Genomic DNA, 18,725 nt, shown 5'->3' with positions numbered 1-18,725 from the left:
ATGGGACCAGGGTCATCTAGGTTACAGTCAGAGCTTTACCATTCGATACAACAGAGCCAGCTAACAACTCTGTATTTTTTGTCCTTGAATTGTTTAAGGCATTTTTCCTGGTGTGTTTTCACAACAGTACTTTAGCATGTGAATATCTTTGAAGTGGGATTGTAAGTGCTGTAACAGCTTAAGTACTGTATTTATTTACCGGGAAAGTCTGACTGGGACAGATCCCATTTTTGGGGGAGGAGGACTCCACGACGCATGCCTTAAGTACCAGTTGGCCTGGATGTGGAAAGGTGTCTGTGCAGTTTATTGATGTGTGAGGAATGCACATTGTCATGTAGAAAATATAAAGGGTGTAGCTGATGCTACACTTTTTTTTTTGGGGGGGGGGGGCAACTTCTATGCCATGTTTGTTTTTGTTAAAAAAAAAAAAAAAAAAAAAAAAAAAGTAGCACAAAGTGCTTCTCAGAGTACTTTGCTTTTTGTGAGTGATTTTTACGGCCCCAGTGTCTGCTGACCATCTGGTTACCCCACTTTCCCATTAATTTTCCAGCCACCAGGGTATTCATGGCGAGTCCATCAGTCAAGCAGGCATGAGTTTTTTTTTTTTGCAGCCTAACACTTTCCTTGGTGAATGACATGAAGGCTTGCTGAGCCTTCCATTGTGGGTGTGCACATTATTTTCCACACCCTGTAAAGGTTGCTCCTCTGCAGACACCCTTGGTTGTTGGCTGTGTGGGAAGCTAGACTTGCCTCCCTCCTTCAGGATGAGTGAGCCAGCATTAGTCTGTTATGTGCATCCTCATTCACCCAACTTCTTCAATGCTTTAGCTGCTAAATAATGTCAGGTAATTTGGGTCATAACAAAGACTTCTCCAGCAAAAGGAAAAAGAAAGCTTTCCTGGCTAGTTGTCATACTTGGCATCAAGGATGTAGAAGACCTTGCATATTCCAACCAGCTTCCTTCTCTGAGAATGATTCCTTTGGAGCAGTCCTCTTAGTTGTTGAGCTGTCTGGTGTACCAATTAATTCAGACACCTGTAAGTAGTACCTAGAATTGTTTTGGATTGAGGAGTCCACTCTCATAGCAATTTCTCGAGTGTTTCAGATATTTGATGATGCTTTTACAGCAACCTGACTTAAAACCATTGGATCCTGTAAAATCTAATAATTGTTTACAGGCTAGTAGAAAAATTCACTGTTTCTTAAAAAAGTAGTGGACCTTTTATTTCTTTAGGTGTCACGGGTGGGGGATCTAAACTGCTTCCCACCAGTACTGCTGTTTCAGTTGACAAGGAGAAGTTCGATCACTGTCCAGATTAGAAAATGTACTCTTCTTCCACTTTTGGCAGAAGAGATGTAAGCTGTCAAAACCATATGCTGTAGTAATAGGGAGGGGGCATTGTAAGACATCTTGATGATATGTTTGAGGAAATACCAAATGCATTTCTGAACCAAAGGCTCCTTAGACTATCTCAATTCATAGTAAACGTTGTTAGGCACATAGGTAACTATGGATATGACTCTGTTGACATCTGTGCCAGGATGACAGACCCTGACACTGTTATAAGGAAACATGCATGGCTTAAAAGCCAACCTTTGCCTTATGATGTAAAAGTGCAACTGCTAAATGCGTCTTGAGACAATGAGTGTGCGTCCTGTAAAGAAGCATTTAACATTTTGTAAGGAAAGGCAAAGCCATGTGAACAGTGAAACAGCTTTTCACACCCCCTGTTTCTAAATATGATATGAATTTTACAGCCGTGCCTTGGCCCTGTAATAGGCATCAATCTTTCCGAATGGAGTGCAAGGTTGATGCACTCCACTCTGCAAGATTGATACTATAACAGGGCCAAGGCTTGTACAGTGTAGTTCAGGCAAAAACAAAAGCCTTTGCAAAAAGGTCAGTGCGCAAGAGTCAGGAGTATCTCCTTTGCCCCCAGATGAAGCAGCCGTTACAGGTCTCATCTTAGACTATTTTCTTTCCTCTGCTACTGTAAAAATGGTTGCTCTTGAAGAGCAGGGGCCAGGGTTCTTTCAGAATTCTTCATTGTACTCACAAAAGGATGGCCTTTGCAGACTTATTTTGGGCTTGCTCAAAGTAAATAACATTCTGGTTATGAGAAATTCAGAATGCTGATTCTGCAATCCCTCCTCCCTTTACTGTCACCAGATGCTGTCAAGGTTACCACGGTTATGAAGGATGCTTGTAGTCCTTTTTCCATTTATTAATTTGTTTACAGAGTAAGTTCACTGGACACAAGTGTCCTTTTTCAGGGGCAACCCAAGGAGCGCTGTGTGGTTAAATGACTTGAGTCGCACAGAAGGCAAGTGGAGGATGAGGGATTTAAACCGTGGATTACAGGAACCAGCTCAGTCTTAATTTTATCCTTATTTACTAAAACATGAACTAGCATCACCATTAGGTACTCTTTTCAATCCTAGCCTTAACCACAGACTTTGTTCCTGTGGAATGGAGAACAGCAACAGTTATTCCCCTATACAAAGGTGGCCTAGCAACAGACCCATATGCCTGACCAGCCTCATCTGTAAGGTCATGCAGCGTATCATTATGGACTTTGTAAATAAAGACATAAGCGACCTCTAAACCCTGGATTCTACCCAATTCGGCTTCATCAAGGACAGATCCTGCCTATTAAATCTGGTGGACTTCTTTGAAAATGTGACCGGGGCCATTGATGAGGGCATATCTGTGCACCCATCATACCTCGACTTGGCAAAGATTTTCAACACAATCCCGCATTCAGGCATTACCGATAAACTTGGCAAACTGAATGTAAACCCCTTTATTTTAAGATGGGTTGCCAACTGTTTCACAGACCTAATGCACACTATCAAAGTGGGTGACTCCACATCAACCAGCAGACCTACTACCAGCAGGGGGTCATAGGGGTCAGTCCTGGGCCTCCTATTGTTTGGTATATACTTCTCAGAAGTTCATGTCAAAACTAAGGGGTTGTGGCTGACAAAGTTTGCAGAGGACTGTAAACTAGGTGCAATCATTGAATCCCCAAATTATGTCAGTATACTCTAGGAGGGTCCCACACAGACCAACAACTGGAATGTTAGTCACGGTCTCAAACTGAATACATAGAAATGCATCATCATTCTGTTTGGCTCAAACAATGTCCTTTCACACTATCAAACACTAAATACCCACAAAGTGGTAAGGAAGGTTTTTCTGCATGGCACACTTGATTAGTAAAGGCATCACCTCGAGCACAAAAGAGGTTATAACCCCTCTATGCTCAACACTAATCTCCTCCATAATTAAGTATAATGCCCCATTTGGCATGTACTGCACAAAGCACCTGCAGCACCTGGAGAGACCTCAGAGGTGTCTAACAAAGATCATGGGGCGCTAGCATGTGCCTTACACAGACCAGCTAATGTCCCTGTCACTCTACTTTGTATCGTATGTACTACTTAGGGGAGACCTATGCCTATCCTACAGAGCAATCCAAGACCCAAACCTAATGAACTTGCTACATATCAGTAAGTCAAACAAGACTAGGGTTTACCTGCTCCAGGGACATAAATATGGCTTGCGACTTAAATAGGACATGCTGGAGGGACAGATTTATCTCCCAGCGACTGCCACAACCTTGGAACAGGCTACCAATTCATGTGAAGCACAGCACCTCTATGACACTGTTCAAGTGGAACCTAGACGAGTGAATGGGGCACCGTAAATTCTTACCAGGGATAGTGGCCACAACCCTCCTGAACATGGGCAGTGATCACTGAATACAATCTTGAGTATTGACTTGCATTTCCATGGTATTACTTTGGGATGAAATGGCTAGGCTTAAAATGACCTCCTGGTCAGTATCCTCGTAATCTTCTATGATCCTATGAACTCTGAAGGATCAGAGGAGCTGCGTGCAAGGAATATAGAAGGTTCCTGAAGTTGATGATAGAAGAGGAGTGTTTACCAAATGTTTAGTTCAGTCTTTGCCCACCTCAGGTTGAGGGGAATTTATATTTATCCATACACAGATGTTTACCTTGTTCAGACCTTTTCCTGTGAGGCTCAAAAGAAGGGCCTGGATTACAGTACCGCATATCTAACCAAACAGGGCATCTATCGCAACTGCCTAAAATGCAGTTTTAGCCTTTCTTAGGAAAACCTTTCTAGAAGCAGTTCTGTACACTGGGCCACCAAACTGTCCCTACCACTTGAAAATATTTCCCTGATAAGTTCATTTTTCGTATAAGTAGTGGGGAAAACATACAGGATGCCAGGGCCTTTCTGAATACATTGTAGTATGTGTCCATCCTCTTGGCCCTGCTAGCCAGGCTGCACATTAGGACAGTTCATGATGCCTGAGGAACTCCTGGCACTGTCTAATTTATCCACTGGGGAAGGTTTTATCTTGCCATACCTGCTGTTCTAAAAGACTTTTAAGATCGTGAGAGTCCTAGGTGCTACCCAACCCATGCATGCAATGTGTAATCCTCCAGTCATCCCAGATCTTAACTACAGATGTGTCATACTTTGCCTGGGAAGCTCACATGGAATCCTTTCAGGGTTCAAGTAATGTGAAACCGCCAAAATGGAACCAGACACATTAGTGTCAAGCAGACTTTAGACTTCATTTTTGCAGTCTTTATATCCAAGATGTTCTGGAATCCAGAAGTTGTGGTACATCAACTCACTTATGCCATTTCCACATTAACTATGGTTGCCTGGAAACTTGATGTCTAGTAGAACCTGCATTTGTAAGCTATTTATATCCCCTTTGTTGATAGTTCTTTGACAAGCCAACTAAACTCTTCCAGCCTGTATGAATTCAAGATGGACCTTGAGGGGTTTCAGTAGTTTTTACTCTAGAAAAAGATACCCATGGAAGAGGGGGACACCTGTGCATGTTCTCTACTCCGCCCCCCCCAAACACACACTCAAACTGCTGGTTCCTTCTCAGGGGTGAATAAGTTAAAGCAGTCGTCATCCTAGTACTCCTGTTTTGTCCAGGTCAGCCCTAGTTCTCCCACTTAGAATAGTTAAGGACGAAATAATGACGTATCTCCTATCCCCTTGCAACTGCAGATCCAGAAAGAGGGGGGTTACACCTGTAGAGAATCTCATACAAGCTGGGAGCCAAATCCTATGCTGGGTCACCATCCTCACTGAAGCACTCCACATACTACAGGAAGTCTTACATGGCAAAATAAACTGGAGTAATTTTTATGGTGTAATGCCATTCAGCCCAAGGCAGGCTTGGCCCAGGATTTCTTATTTTATTTTATTTGACAAACCTGTTTGGCAAGGGTGAGGCAATATTCTTCAGTGAATGTACACTTCTGAGTTGTTTCAGCTTTCTTATCCCTGCTGCCGTCATTGGTATTGGCTTCAACAGTTAAGCACCCCCCCCCCCCCGAAAAAACAGCTGCAGTTAGATTTCTGATGAGAATAACGTTGGAACTTCAGGCTTTGATGTGTGCCAAACTTTACATAGTTTTTCACTGTGAAGAAAGGGTTGAAGTTAAGACCAACATCTCCTCTGTACCCAAGAACAGGCTTTGAATCGCATCATTCTATTAATGTTCTTTTACCTAATGTCCCAAATATGGGAGAAAAAATGCTTGTACCTGATAAATATGCACAAAAGATGTGAGGAAGACAGACCATCTCGTTTGCTTTATGTCAGGGAAGCAGGGCAGACCAGTTTCAAAAACCCTTTCAGAATGGTGGACTGTAACCTTAAATGTTCTTTGTGTTTCACTGTTGCAGTCATCACATTTGGGTTATCTGCCTGCAGGTAGCCCTCAGCCGGCCTGAATACCAGAGTCTTTGGATTTCTGCATCGGATGCTATCGCTTCTTCCTTGACGTCAGGCCATTTGGTGTAAAACTTGCAGCCGACGCCATTACATCAGTCTTTCTTGCCGTGCGGTGCAGTAATCAGAAGCAGTTCGCAAGTGCCGGTCGGCCGACTCCTGAAATTTTCGTTTTCGAGTTTGAGATCCAAAGTCTTCAAAAAAGCTAAGTAGCCCGTTGGGGATCCTTTTTCTTGCTCTAACCGATGTCAGTAAAAGTTAATAATTGTCTTACCTTCGAAAAGCAAATACCTCATAGAGATTTTCATTCTTACTGCATCCCCTGCTTAGGCCCAGACCACGACATCCCTTGTTGTTGGTTTTGTGCCTTATTCAACGCCTGAACTATTTGTCGCCGGGCTATTTTTGCAGCTAATTACTTTCATACTCATTCTCTGTACTCCGAAATGGCTTCGTCAAGCCATCCGACTACCGATCTTCCGAAAAAATGTAAGGATAAAGACACAGAGACAGACCACATAGGTCCAAAACTGCCGACGACGCTTCCGTTAAGCTAGTCACCAGTCAGCCGGTACTCAGTGAGGTGCTTTTGCAGTCCCTGATACCCACTACTTCAGATTTACAGGCCTCTACTGCGACCCATTTGGAGTCCGGTATGCTGCGAGATGCTTCTTCGACTATGGAGCCTGCAGATGTCTCTACCTTGGATGTGTCCAGAGCCGCTGTGCAGGCACCGGCTTCTGAGGGTGTATTTAGGCCTACAGGCTTTCATATTAAACCAACACCATCGTTTTCATCCAGGCCTAAAACTCGCACCATGCCTAGAAAACTGACCAAACTGCTGGCTCAGGCCCATATGCCTAAAAAACAAATGCTTAGAATGGCTGAAGACCTCATTACCTTAATTAGAAGAAGCCAGCCTTCCCCTTCTAAGAGACCTAGAACTGAATTTCTTTCTGATTCTTCTGATCAGGAATCTGATGTTTCTGGTCCTTCTGATTACCAGGATTTGCCCTCATCTACTTATGAGGATTCTGATGCAGAGGATTCCATTCCCTCTGCTTCACCCTCCAGATTTTCTTTTGGTAAAACTTTGCACACTGTTAGGGAGCATTTCTGCTGGGAAAGCCAGGATTATTCTGACTCCAAAAAGAGACTTGAGGAATTCTTACTCCTACCTCAATACAGGCCTTTAGCTATCCCTCCTGTTCTGGACATTGTAGATGATGCTTTCTTGGAATCTAGCCTTTCCCCAGACACTTTACCTCCAGCTGCCAGAAAACCTGACAGTTATTACAGAGTACCTGACTCTCATAAGTGCCTCTTAAAGACTCCTTCTCCGGATCCAGAGACCATTTCCCAAGGACCAAAAGGCATTAAGGCTACTGCTGCCAAAAATCCTACCCCTTCTGATAGAGATTCTAGAGCCTTAGGCAGATGGGGTAAGAAGGTATACACTTCTGCTACTTTGGCCATTAGGGCTTTAAATTGCCAGTTTCATATGTTAAAGTATCAGAAGCATGTTATGGGGCTACTTAAACAGAAAATTATGTTGATTCCTGACTCTACTGAACACAAAGAATTAACAGATTTAATACATTCTGCAGAACAAGTTGGTAAATGTACTTTGCAGTGTGGTTTTGATGCTTTAGAAGCATCTTGCAGGGCTGCTGTCACTGCGTCTGTACTTAGTAGGCATGCATGGCTTAAGGAACAAAACTTGCCAGAGCATGTAAAAGCATCGCTTCTCGGCCTTTTGGCTAAGATCAAGTGTAGTATCTGTTCTTATCAGTTTAAAAAAAATTACTGGATGCTCCCTTAAACCAAGACCGCCTTTTTGGCAACAAAGCAGAGGAAGTCCTCAAAAGGATGGAGGAAAAAGCTAAATCTGTGCATACTGTTAAAGATTTCCTATAAGTACAGCCTCCCAGATTTAGTAAGCATTGACCTTCTAAGAACTGGTCCTTTCCAGTCCCTTCTAGGCCTTTTCAGTCCAAACCCAGAAACAGCAGACCACCTAGGCTACAGTCTCAGGTTACGCACAGACCTAAGCAGTGGGGGGGGGGCTCCCACTTCCAAAGCAGGGAGTAGTAAGCCACCCCCTACGGAAAAATGGCACAATGACTTAGCCTTAACCCTTCCAAGCCCTGCTCTACTACCTGCTCCCTTAGGAGGAAAGCATGCCCTGCATGCAAAAAACTGGGAACTCATTACCCAGGACAAATGGGTTTTGAACATAGTTTCCCAAGGATATAGATTCCACTTCCACCAACACCAAATGGTTTGCCAGACCTACCCCCAAATCAATGGGCGGAGGCCCAACAGCAGGTTCTCTCTCTTCACAATATCAGGGCTGTTCAGCCTGTCCCAGCAGAACAAAGGGGACAATGTTTTTATTCAAGACTTTTTCTGGTACCCAGAAAAGACAACTCCTGATGTCCTATCCTGGACCACTCTATTCTCAACACCTTTCTGGTAGTTCCAAAATTCAAAATGCTAACTCTGAAACAGCATCTTCCCATGCTAGCCAAGGATGCCTGGCTGGCAACCCTAGACTTAAAGTAAGTTTACCTGCACTTCCCAATAAGGGAATCTTGCAGAAAATAGTTACGCTTTAGGGCAGGCTACATGCACCATCAGTTCTCTGCACTTCCCTTTGGCTTATCTACTGTACCCAAGGTATTCACAAAGTGTCTAGCTCCAGCCATTGCATTTTGCAGGCAGAGAAATATTCAAATTTACCCATACTTGGACAATTGTCTGATTCAGGCAGAAAGCCAGGACTTGCTATTTCAACACCTGGCATTCATAAAGAAACTTCTAAACTCACTGGAGTACACCATCAACAAAAAGAAATCTCACCTAGTACCCTGCCAACAGACTGTATTCCTGGGTGCAAGCTTGAACACAACTTACCAGATGGCATTCCTCACTCTAGAGAAAGAAGTTCATTTGGCAACCTACTTCAAACTATTGGCCACAAAACCCCAGCTATCTGCAAGGAAAGTACTGCAAGCCCTGGGGTTCATGGACTCTTGCATTTTGCTAATTCCATATGCAAGACTGCATATGAGGAAACTCCAATGGTATCTAAAAAGCCTATGCTGTTAACATTCTCAGGACCTGGAAGCAATGATTTCTATCATTCCTTGTATCAGGACATAATTCCTTTGGTGGGCAGAGGCCTGCTACCACAACAAGGGACTCCCTTTCACTCTACTCCCTGCCGCCCAAACCCTAACAACAGACACATCAGACTATGCATGGGGGGGCTCACATGGCAGGGCAGCGCATTCAGGGCAAATGGAACCCGAGACAGATGCACCTGCATATCAATCAAAAAGAAATGTTAGCTGTACAGAATGCTCTGACAGCCTTCAAAGACCGTATTCTTCCTGGACAACTGTTGGCAAAGACAGACAACACCACAGTTATGTGGTACATAAACAAGCAGGGGGGAGACCACTCATACTCTCTCTGCAGACTAGCCATGGCTCTCTAGAACACAGCCTTGAGCTACCAAGTACACCTGCAATCTCAATTCCTGCCAGGCATACTAAATTCACTGGCAGACGACTTAAGCAGAAATCTCATGGACCCACACGAATGGAAACTAGAACCCAAAATATTCAACCTCTTGAACAAATGGGGGACTGCAGAGGTAGACCTGTTTGCCTCCCCTCAGAACTACCAGTTGAACAAATTCTGCACAAGAACACCCCACAGCCAAGCTTGGAAAGTGGATGCCCTGTCCTTTACCTGGGAAAGCCTCTGTTTATGCCTTTCCCCCTCTGCCTCTCCTCTCGAAAGTTCTACTAAAGATCAAACAGGACAAGCCAAGGACAATACTGATTGCACCAGACTAGCCGCGCCAGCACTGGTACCCCCTCTTGCGCAGTATGGCACGGATACAACCATGGCACCTGCCTCAGACCCCTTCCCTGCTGTCCCAGCAGGCGCGCCATATTCTGCACCCTCAGCTTCAAACCCTGAACCTTGCAGCCTGGCTAATTCCTTGAGTTCTCCCTTAGCATCCCTCAGTAAGCAGGTACTGGATGTCATTCTGGAGGCAAGGAGGCCTAGTACTAGAAAATTCTATGCTAAGAAGTGGAAAAGATACTCTTCCTGGAGCCTGTCTCAGGGTATGGGCACAACGGTGCCCACCTTACCTCATATTCTACAGTACTTAACAGAAATGCTCCACAGGGGCTGTCCTTCTCATCAATTAAAATTCATGCCTTTGCTATTTCAGCACATTGTAATACTGAGCCACCCATCTTCTCTCATCCCTTGCTAAAGCAATTCCTTAAAGGGGCCAAAAATCCAAGACCCACCCCAGGAGAGCTCCCACTCCAGCCTGGGACCTTAACTTTGTATTGGAAAAGCTCACTCTTCCCCCCTTTGAACCAGCTGCTACAGCAGAGTTGAAATTCCTTTCTTGGAAAATGGCCTTCCTTCTAGCCATCACTTCAGCAAGAAGAGTGTCTGAATTACAGGCCCTCATGGCAGTGGAACCCTTCATTATCTTCCATGCGGACAGGGTTTCCCTCAGGACTAATCCTTCCTTTATGCCCAAGGTGGTGTCTTCTGTGGCCCTAAATCAGTCCATTCATTTCCCTACTTTTTTCCCAAATCCACAAAACAAAGGGGAACAGATACTGCACTCTCTGGACGTGCACAGACAACTTAGAATGTTCTTTGTGTTTCACTGTTGCAGTCATTACATTTGGGTAATCTGCTGGCAGTTTGCCCTCAGTCGGGCTGAATTCCAAAGACTTGGGTCCTGCGTCGGTTGCTGTCTTCTCTTCCATGATGTCAGGGGTATAAAACATGCAGCCAACGCCATTTTCTTTAGTCTTTCTTGCTGCGCGGTGCCCGAAGCAGAAGCATTTCACAAGTGCTGGTCGGCCAACTACTGAAATATTCAAGTTTGAGTTTCAGAACCGAAGTCTTCACTAAAGCTAAGTACCCCGTTTGGTTAACCTTTTTCTTGCTTTTTACCGATGTCAGAAAAAGTTAATAATTGTATTACTTGTGGGAAGCAAATACCTCATAAGGATTTTCGTTTATACTGTATTCCTTGCCTAGGCCCTGATCACAACGTGCCTGGCTGTCGGTTTTGTGCTAGATTTAACCAACACACTATTAAGCGTCGGTATATTTTTGCATCAAAGTATTTTGGAAACGGATTTAACTACCCAGAAATGTCGTCGGATAGCAATCCGACTACCAGAGTACATAACGCAAAGAAAAGGACAGAGAAAGGCAGTCGAGATCCAAAACTGACGACGAAGCTTCTCCTAAGCCAGTCGCCGGTACTCAGTGAGGTGCTTTCGCAGCCCCTGATACCCGCTACCTTCGAGTTGCAGGCCTCTACAGACACCCATGTGGAGTCCGGCATACCGCAAGATACTCAAGGTATTGGACCGATGGATGTATCTCCCTCGGATGGGTCCGGAGCCACTGAGCAGGCACCGGCTTCTGAGGGTGTATTCAGACCTCAACATTTGTATATCAAACCGACGACAGCTGCAAAACCAAAGACAAAAGCAACTTCTAAAACTAAAAAAGAGATGCATGAGCCATGTGCACAGGCCTCTATGCCTAAAAAACAGATGATCAAAATGGCTGAAGACCTTATTACCTTGATCAGGGGTACCCATCCCCCTCCAGATAAGAGGCCTAGGCAAAACATTGATTATGAATCTTCAGATCAGGTTTCTATTTCATCTGATTCGTCTTCTGATCAGGAATTGTCTATACCTCCCTATGATGATTCTGATGCTGAGGAGTCTATTCCATCTGCATCTCCTCCTAGGGATTATTCATTTGGAGAAGCCTTGCATACTTTGAGGGAGCATTTTCACTGGGAGAGTCAAGACTTCTCAGAACCAAAAAAGAGGCTCAGGGATTTCCTTCTTCTCCCTCAGCACAAGCCTTTAGCCATTCCCCCTGTTTTAGACGTTGTGGATGATGCGTTTTCGAAGTCAAGCCTGACCCCTGACTCCTTACCTGTGGCTCCCAGTAAGCCTGACAGATATTACAGGGTCCCTGACTCTCATAAAGCTTTATTTAGAAACCCTGCTTCTGATCCAGAAACTATTTCACAGGGTCCAAAGGGAGTTAAGGCCTCAACAGCAAAAAAAATCCTACACCCTCTGACAGAGATTCAAGAGTACTAGACTGATGGGGGGAAAGGTTTATACATCTGCAACCTTTGCAATCTGCCTTAAACTGTCAATTTCATATGCTTAAGTACCAACAACATGTTATGGGATTGCTGAAACAGAAAATGGTGTTGATTTCAGAATGTGCAGAAAGTAAAGAATTGCAGGAATTATTGCATGCAGTTGAACAAGTTGGAAAGCATACTTTGCAATGTGGTTTTGAGTCCTTAGAGGCCTCCTGCAGGGCCGCAGTTACTGGATCTGTGGTTAGGAGGCATGCCTGGTTAAAGGAACAAAATTTCCCTGATCATGTTAAAGCTAAATTGCTAGATGCACCTTTACAGCATGATTCTCTGTTTGGTATTAAGGTAGAAGAGGTTTTACATAAAATGGAAGACAAAGCTAAGTCTATGCAAACTGTTAGACTTCTTACAAGTGCAGCCACCAAGATTCAGTAGACACTGGCCTACAAAAAATTGACCCTTTCCTGTGTCAGACAGAGCTCAAATGGACAAACCCAGACGTCCTAAGGGTTCCAGATACCAGGCTCAGGACTCGTACAGGTCAAAGCAATGGGGCGCTTCCACCTCCAAATCTGGAGGAGATAAAGCGCAAACCTGCAGAATGCAATCCCAATGACTTCCCTCTGCCTACACCAAGCACTTGTCTTTTGGCAGCACCCATGGGGGGGAAATTAGCACTTTTTGCGCAAAAATTGGCAGTTAACCCAGGACAAGTGGGTACTAAACATTGTATCACAACGATACAGATTCCATTTCCACACTTTGCCAATGGCAAATGGTTGGCCAGATCTGCCAAAAAATCAATAGGCAGAGGCACAGAAACAGGTTACGTCCCTCATGGATATGGGGGCCATTCAGACAGTACCAGAACAGGAAAAAGGACAAGGTTTTTACTCAAGACTGTTCTTGATACCCAGAAAGGACAAGGCCTGGCGGCCAATACTGGATTTATCGATTTTGAACACATTCCAAAATTCAAAATGCTGACGTTGCAGCAGCTTCAGCCCATGCTGGGCAAGAATGCTTGGCTGGTGACTTTAGACCTAAAAGAGGCATACCTGCATGTCCCAATAAGACAAGCGTGCAGAAGATACCTCAGATTCAAGGCTGGCTTAATGCATTACCAGTTCTCTGCACTGCCCTTTGGCTTATCTACTGTGCCCAGGGTCTTTACAAAGTGCTTGGCACAAGTAATTGCATTTTGCAGACAAAGTAGTATACAAATATATCCTTACTTGGACGATTGTCTCATTCAAGCAGAGAACAAGGACACTCTTCTTCAACATCTGGCATTTGTGAAAAGGCTTCTAACATGCCTAGGGTACACAATAAATGAAAAGAAATCACAACTGGTACCCTCTCAAAAGATAACATTCCTGGGTGCAAGCTTGGATACAACGGCCCAGATGGCTTACCTCATGCCAGACAAGCAAAGGCAACTGACTACTTACTTCAAATTGATGGCAGCAAAAACCCAGTCTTTTACAAGACAAATTCTGCAGGCTCTGGGCTTCATAGCATCCTGCATTCTACCAATTCCATATGCAAGACTGCATATGAGGAAACTTCAGTGGTACCTAAAAAGTTTATGGAGTCAACATTCACACAGTCTGGAAACGATGATTCCCCTCATTCCCTGCCTGCAACAGGAGTTTCTATGGTGGGCAAAGACATGTCACCAAAACATGGGACTGCCCTTCACTCTACCCCCTGCCAGTCAGACCTTAACAACAGACGCATCAGATTATGCTTGGGGGGGCCCACATGGCAGGAAGATGCATTCAGGGCTTATGGGCACCAAAACAAATGCATCTACATATCAACCAGAAAGAGATGCTAGCTGTTTAAAATGCCCTAACAGCCTTCAAGGACTTACTTCATCCAGGACAACTACTGATAAAGATGAACAACACCACAGTCATGTGGTGTATAAACAAGCAATGGGGCACACACTCATACCCCCTTTACAGATTAGCCATGTCTCTGTGGGACACAGCTTTGACCTACCAAATACATCTTCAAGCTCAATTCCTGCCAGGAAAACAAAACACTCTGGCAGACGATTTAAGCAGAAACCTGATGAATCCTCACGAGTGGAAAGTAAATCCACAAGTCTTCAGCATGATAACAGAGAAATGGGGGAGCCCAGACATAGATCTATTTGCTTCTCCTCACAATTATCAATTGAAAAGATTCTGCACAAGGACTTATCACAGACAAGCATGGAAAGTGGACGCCCTATCTTTCAGTTGGAAAAGCCTATTTGTGTACGCCTTTCCTCCTCTTATCTCTTCTACCCAAGGTCCTCCTAAAAGTCAGACAAGAGAAGCCAAAGATGATATCAATTTCCCCGGACTGGCCCCGTCAATACTGGTACCCAATCCTAAGGAACTTGTCTCAATACCCAGCTTGGACCTTTCCTCAAAGACCACAACTACTGTCCCAGCAAAACAGTCAGATCCTGCACAATCAACTACAGACTCTGAACCTGGCAGAATGGCTAATCATGTAGTCATACAAACAACACCTCTCAGTAAAGCTGTGATGGATGTCATTTTGGAAGCCGGAAGGCCTAGTAGTAGAAAGTCTTATGCTGACAAATGGAAGAGATTCTGTGCTTGGAATCAAGCACAAGGAACTGATGTAGCAGAACCAAATATTCCTCAGATATTACAATACTTAACTGAGATGCTTGACAAAGGCCTATCTTTATCATCAATCAAAATCCACGACTCTGCCATTTCGGCTCATTACAATACAGAGCCACTAATCTTTTCTCACCCTTTACTAAAGCAGTATCTTAGAGGAGCCAAAAATTTAAGGCCTCCTAGAAGATCACCATTACCTGCATGGGACCTCAATTATGTGTTGGAAAAGCTCACCCTGCCTCCATTTGAACCAGCTGCCACCGCTGATCTAAAGTTCTTATGGAAAACAGCTCTGCTACTAGCAATTACTTCAGCAAGAAGGGTTTCAGAACTACAGGCCCTCATGGCTGTAGAGCCTTTTATAATATTTTACCTAGACAGGGTGTCTCTGAGGACAAATCCTATTTTATGCTTAAGGTGGTTTCCAGTGTGGCACTTAACCAAACAATTCATCTGCCAACTTTTTTATCCAAATCCGCAGAACAAGGGGGAGAGAATTCTGCATTCCTTGGACGTACACAGACAGCTAAGATTCTACTTGAGCAGGACTCAAGCTCTAAGAAAAACTGAGCAATTACTAGTGTCATATGCTGCAGGATCAGAAGGAAAGGCTATTTCAAAGCAGACAATTTCAAAGTGGATAAGCCACTGCATCCGTTTCTGCTACCTACACCATGGTAAACCAGTGCCCAAGGGCATTAGGTCTCATTCCACCAGAGCTGCAGCTACTTCAGCAGCCTTTCTCAGAGGAGTACCAACCAAAGACATTCTAGAGGCTGCTACTTGGAGTTCTGTTCACACCTTTACAAAGCATTACTATTTGCCTCTCTACTCTAAGTCCATGGCAGGCTTTGCCACTGCAGTGCTGCAAGGCCTTATAGCCGCACCTAATGCTGTTTAGCTCCAGCCTTCCAACCATAGCTTTGGGATTCTACCCAAATGTAATGACTGCACAGTGAAACACGAAGAACATAGTACAGTTGTGTGCACTTACCATAAATGTAGATGTTCGAGTGTATTCACTGTTGCAGTCCAGGATACCCTCCCGCCATCCCCCTGTCATTCTGAAATTTATCTTTCCTTTATCTTCTACAAGCTATGTGGTGTATTTGCTTGTAGATGAAGGTAAAGTTTATATTGATGCAGTTATATATTTATATATGTATATATAATTTTACTACCTTTTTGGGGGCACCTGACATTGGGGGTAAGAAAAACTAAAGAAAATGGCGTCTGCTGCATGTTTTATACCCCTGACGACCTGCCATCATGGAAGAGAAGACGGCAACCGATGCAGGACCCAAGACTTTGGAATTCAGGCCGACTGAGGGCAACCTGCCAGCAGATTACCCAAATGTAATGACTGCAACAGTGAATACCCTCGGAACATCTACATTTATGGTAAGTGTACACAACTGTACTTTCTATTTGGACAGGACTAAGCCTATCAGAAAATCTGAGCAGCTGCTAGTTAGCTTTGCTGCAGGGGCAGAGGGGAAGGCCATTTCAAAGCAAACCATTTCCAAATGGATAGCCCATTGGATTCATTTCCGCTACAAGCATCATGGAAAACCTACCCCACAAGGGGATAAGATCACATTCCACAAGGGCTGCATCTACCTCTGCAGCTTTTCACAGAGGGGTCCCTTCCAGGGACATCCTAGAAGCTGCCACCTGGAACTCTGTACATACCTTCACCAAGCATTACCACTGGCCTATTTTATCTAAATCCAGAGCTGGATTTGCCACTGCAATCTTGCAGGGTTTAATAGCTGGTCCTAATGCTCTTTAACTTCCTTCTCCCTTCCTTAGCTTTGGGAATCGACCCAAATGTGATGACTGCAGCAGTGAGACACGAAGAACATAGTACAGTTGTGTACACTTACCATAAATGTAGATGTTCGAGTGTATTCACTGTTGCAGTCCTGCTTACCCTCGCTCCATCCAGCTGACATCTGGGGCAAGAAAAACTGATGTAATGGCGTCGGCTGCATGTTTTATACCCCTGATGACCTGAAGTCAAGGAAGAAGCGACAGCATCCGACGCAGAAATCCAAAGACTCTGGTATTCAGGCTGCCTGAGGGCTACCTGCAGACAGATAACCCAAATGTGATGACTGCAACAGTGAATACACTTGAACATCTACATTTATGGTAAGTGTACACGACTGTACTTTTTGCCCCCCTCCTTTTTTGTTTTGACCAGTGTGGAAAAGCTCACAGGGGCAGGTTAAGGAGCTTGTACGAGGTCTGTATTGCAGTTCATTGCTTTGGGAAGCCAGGGCACCAAGCAACCTAACTAATGGCTCTACTCTGAGGCATGATTGTATCTTCCATTTTTTCTCGTATGCAACACTTTGTACAGTAGGCTCACTGGCATCTCAGGTAACTAAGGATCAGTCCCGAGATCTGCTAGACATGATGTTTACCATTCCACAGTACCTTACATAAAAAAGGACTTTTTAGGCTGGGCAAAAATTGTCAAGTTTGTCATTTGGTGTAACCATACTTTTTCCATCCAAAGTCCAATATTTAATAAAATTCTTTGGATCGTGCTTGTGTGCTGTTTGCCAGCATCTTGTCAGGGTAGTGCAAGTGATTTCAGCAGGAAAGCTATCCTCATATCCTCCCGAAGGAAAAGAAAACAGTGTTCAGGGCCCTGATAGCATTTCAGGATGGTTCTCCATATCAAGGCCTACATTTCTAAGTGTGGTACATAAATAAGGAGGGACCACATATTTTGTCTGCGCAGATTGAAAGCTAGTAGTCAACAAACAAGTCAGCCTGCTTGTTACAGCAGTCCACATTTAAAGTTAACAGATGCAGGAGATGCTACAAGCAAAAAAGTAACATTAGCAGGCAAAAGGAAGCTGGATCCACATATTTTTACAGTATTATGCATATGTGAGGCCTTCCATTAGTGGACCTATTTTACTTGGGCATCACAGCAGACAGGTCCAGATTCTTTACTTTCTCCAAACTCTGTGGCACAGAGGGCTAGAGCTTACTATGACCCAGATGACCTGAGATTGATTTGAAGGCTTTGGAAGCTGGAAGACCCAAGTGAGTTAAGTGAGGAATGCACAGTTTACATAAGCACCGTTGTCAGGGAGGGTGGGTGGGTTGTGGTTGCGACTCTACCCTGTGGTGTCCTGACAATACAGGGAAGTATTGTAGCCCAGTCTCCCTCAGAACAAGCTGGGGAGGGAGAGATGATAATGGTACCTGGCACTAAAGGGTGTCAAGGAATGGCCACGCTTCAATAATCTGGGGCATAGGTGGTCCCACAGCAGTGATGCAAAAGTCCATGTTAGCACAAAAGAGTAAAGATCCAATGTCTGATTTCTTTTTTTCCTGATTCAACATGTAGGGGTGTCAGATCCAAGAGCTCTGACTCCTTCCCTACCACAATTTCCATCCTGCCTGAACCACCCCAGATCTCATTTGCCACTAGAGAACGCCAGATGTGGGGACAAGAGCTCGTCTTTAATTTATGATCTGTAAATGCTTTTTCCTTCCTCTCTTGCTGAAATAGTTGTTAACTTAGGATTTAGTGTGTATTTATAGTAGACTTAAGAGATCAGATGTTTTCTTAGACATTTTGTGTCGTTCTTTCTTCTGCATCTGTCTGTGTAGTTAGTATTGATGGAACTTCCTTAGATTTAGATTAGAGTTTTTTTCTTGCTATTTTTCTGTTAAGTATAGTTAAGTTGTCCTGTCCTCCGGCTTGAAAAGTGGTCTTCCTGTGAGCATAAAATCTCCCCCAAGAGCCACACTGTGTGTGTATACTGCTTGGGGCCTTCGCACCTTTGAGCTTCCTGCTCCATTTGTGCTGCCTTTGGTTCCCGAGCCCTACAAGGACATAAAGAAAAACTGATGCTTAAAGGTCTTCTTTCTCACTGACAGGGTCCATTATATCCTCAGACCCAAAGGCATCCATTTCCTCCTGTTCCATCCAGCCAGAAGAAGGATAAAGAGAGGAATATATATAGAGAGAGCAAGGGAAAGAGAGAAATCTAAGGAAAAATCCAAATTGCCTGAAGATAATCAGGAAAGAACCATGAAGAGGTCTCCCGAACCCACAGTTAT

At 44.2% G+C, this 18,725-nt stretch overlaps 1 protein-coding gene and 1 pseudogene across 4 annotated transcripts in view; both read left to right on the top strand.

Moving 5' to 3' along the window:
* FBXW7 (F-box and WD repeat domain containing 7) overlaps positions 1-18,725 on the top strand; it is a 1,850,919-nt gene that overhangs the window by 1,745,949 nt on the left and 86,245 nt on the right. The gene's annotated exons all lie outside the window — the stretch shown is intronic.
* On the top strand, positions 7,539-7,661 carry LOC122795126 (annotated as a pseudogene).

This window comes from Protopterus annectens, chromosome 2.part1, assembly GCF_019279795.1.
Source record: "Protopterus annectens isolate FY-2018-M chromosome 2.part1, PAN1.0, whole genome shotgun sequence".
NCBI classification, from domain to species: domain Eukaryota; kingdom Metazoa; phylum Chordata; order Ceratodontiformes; family Protopteridae; genus Protopterus; species Protopterus annectens.
This window is presented reverse-complemented; position numbering and strand designations above follow the sequence as displayed.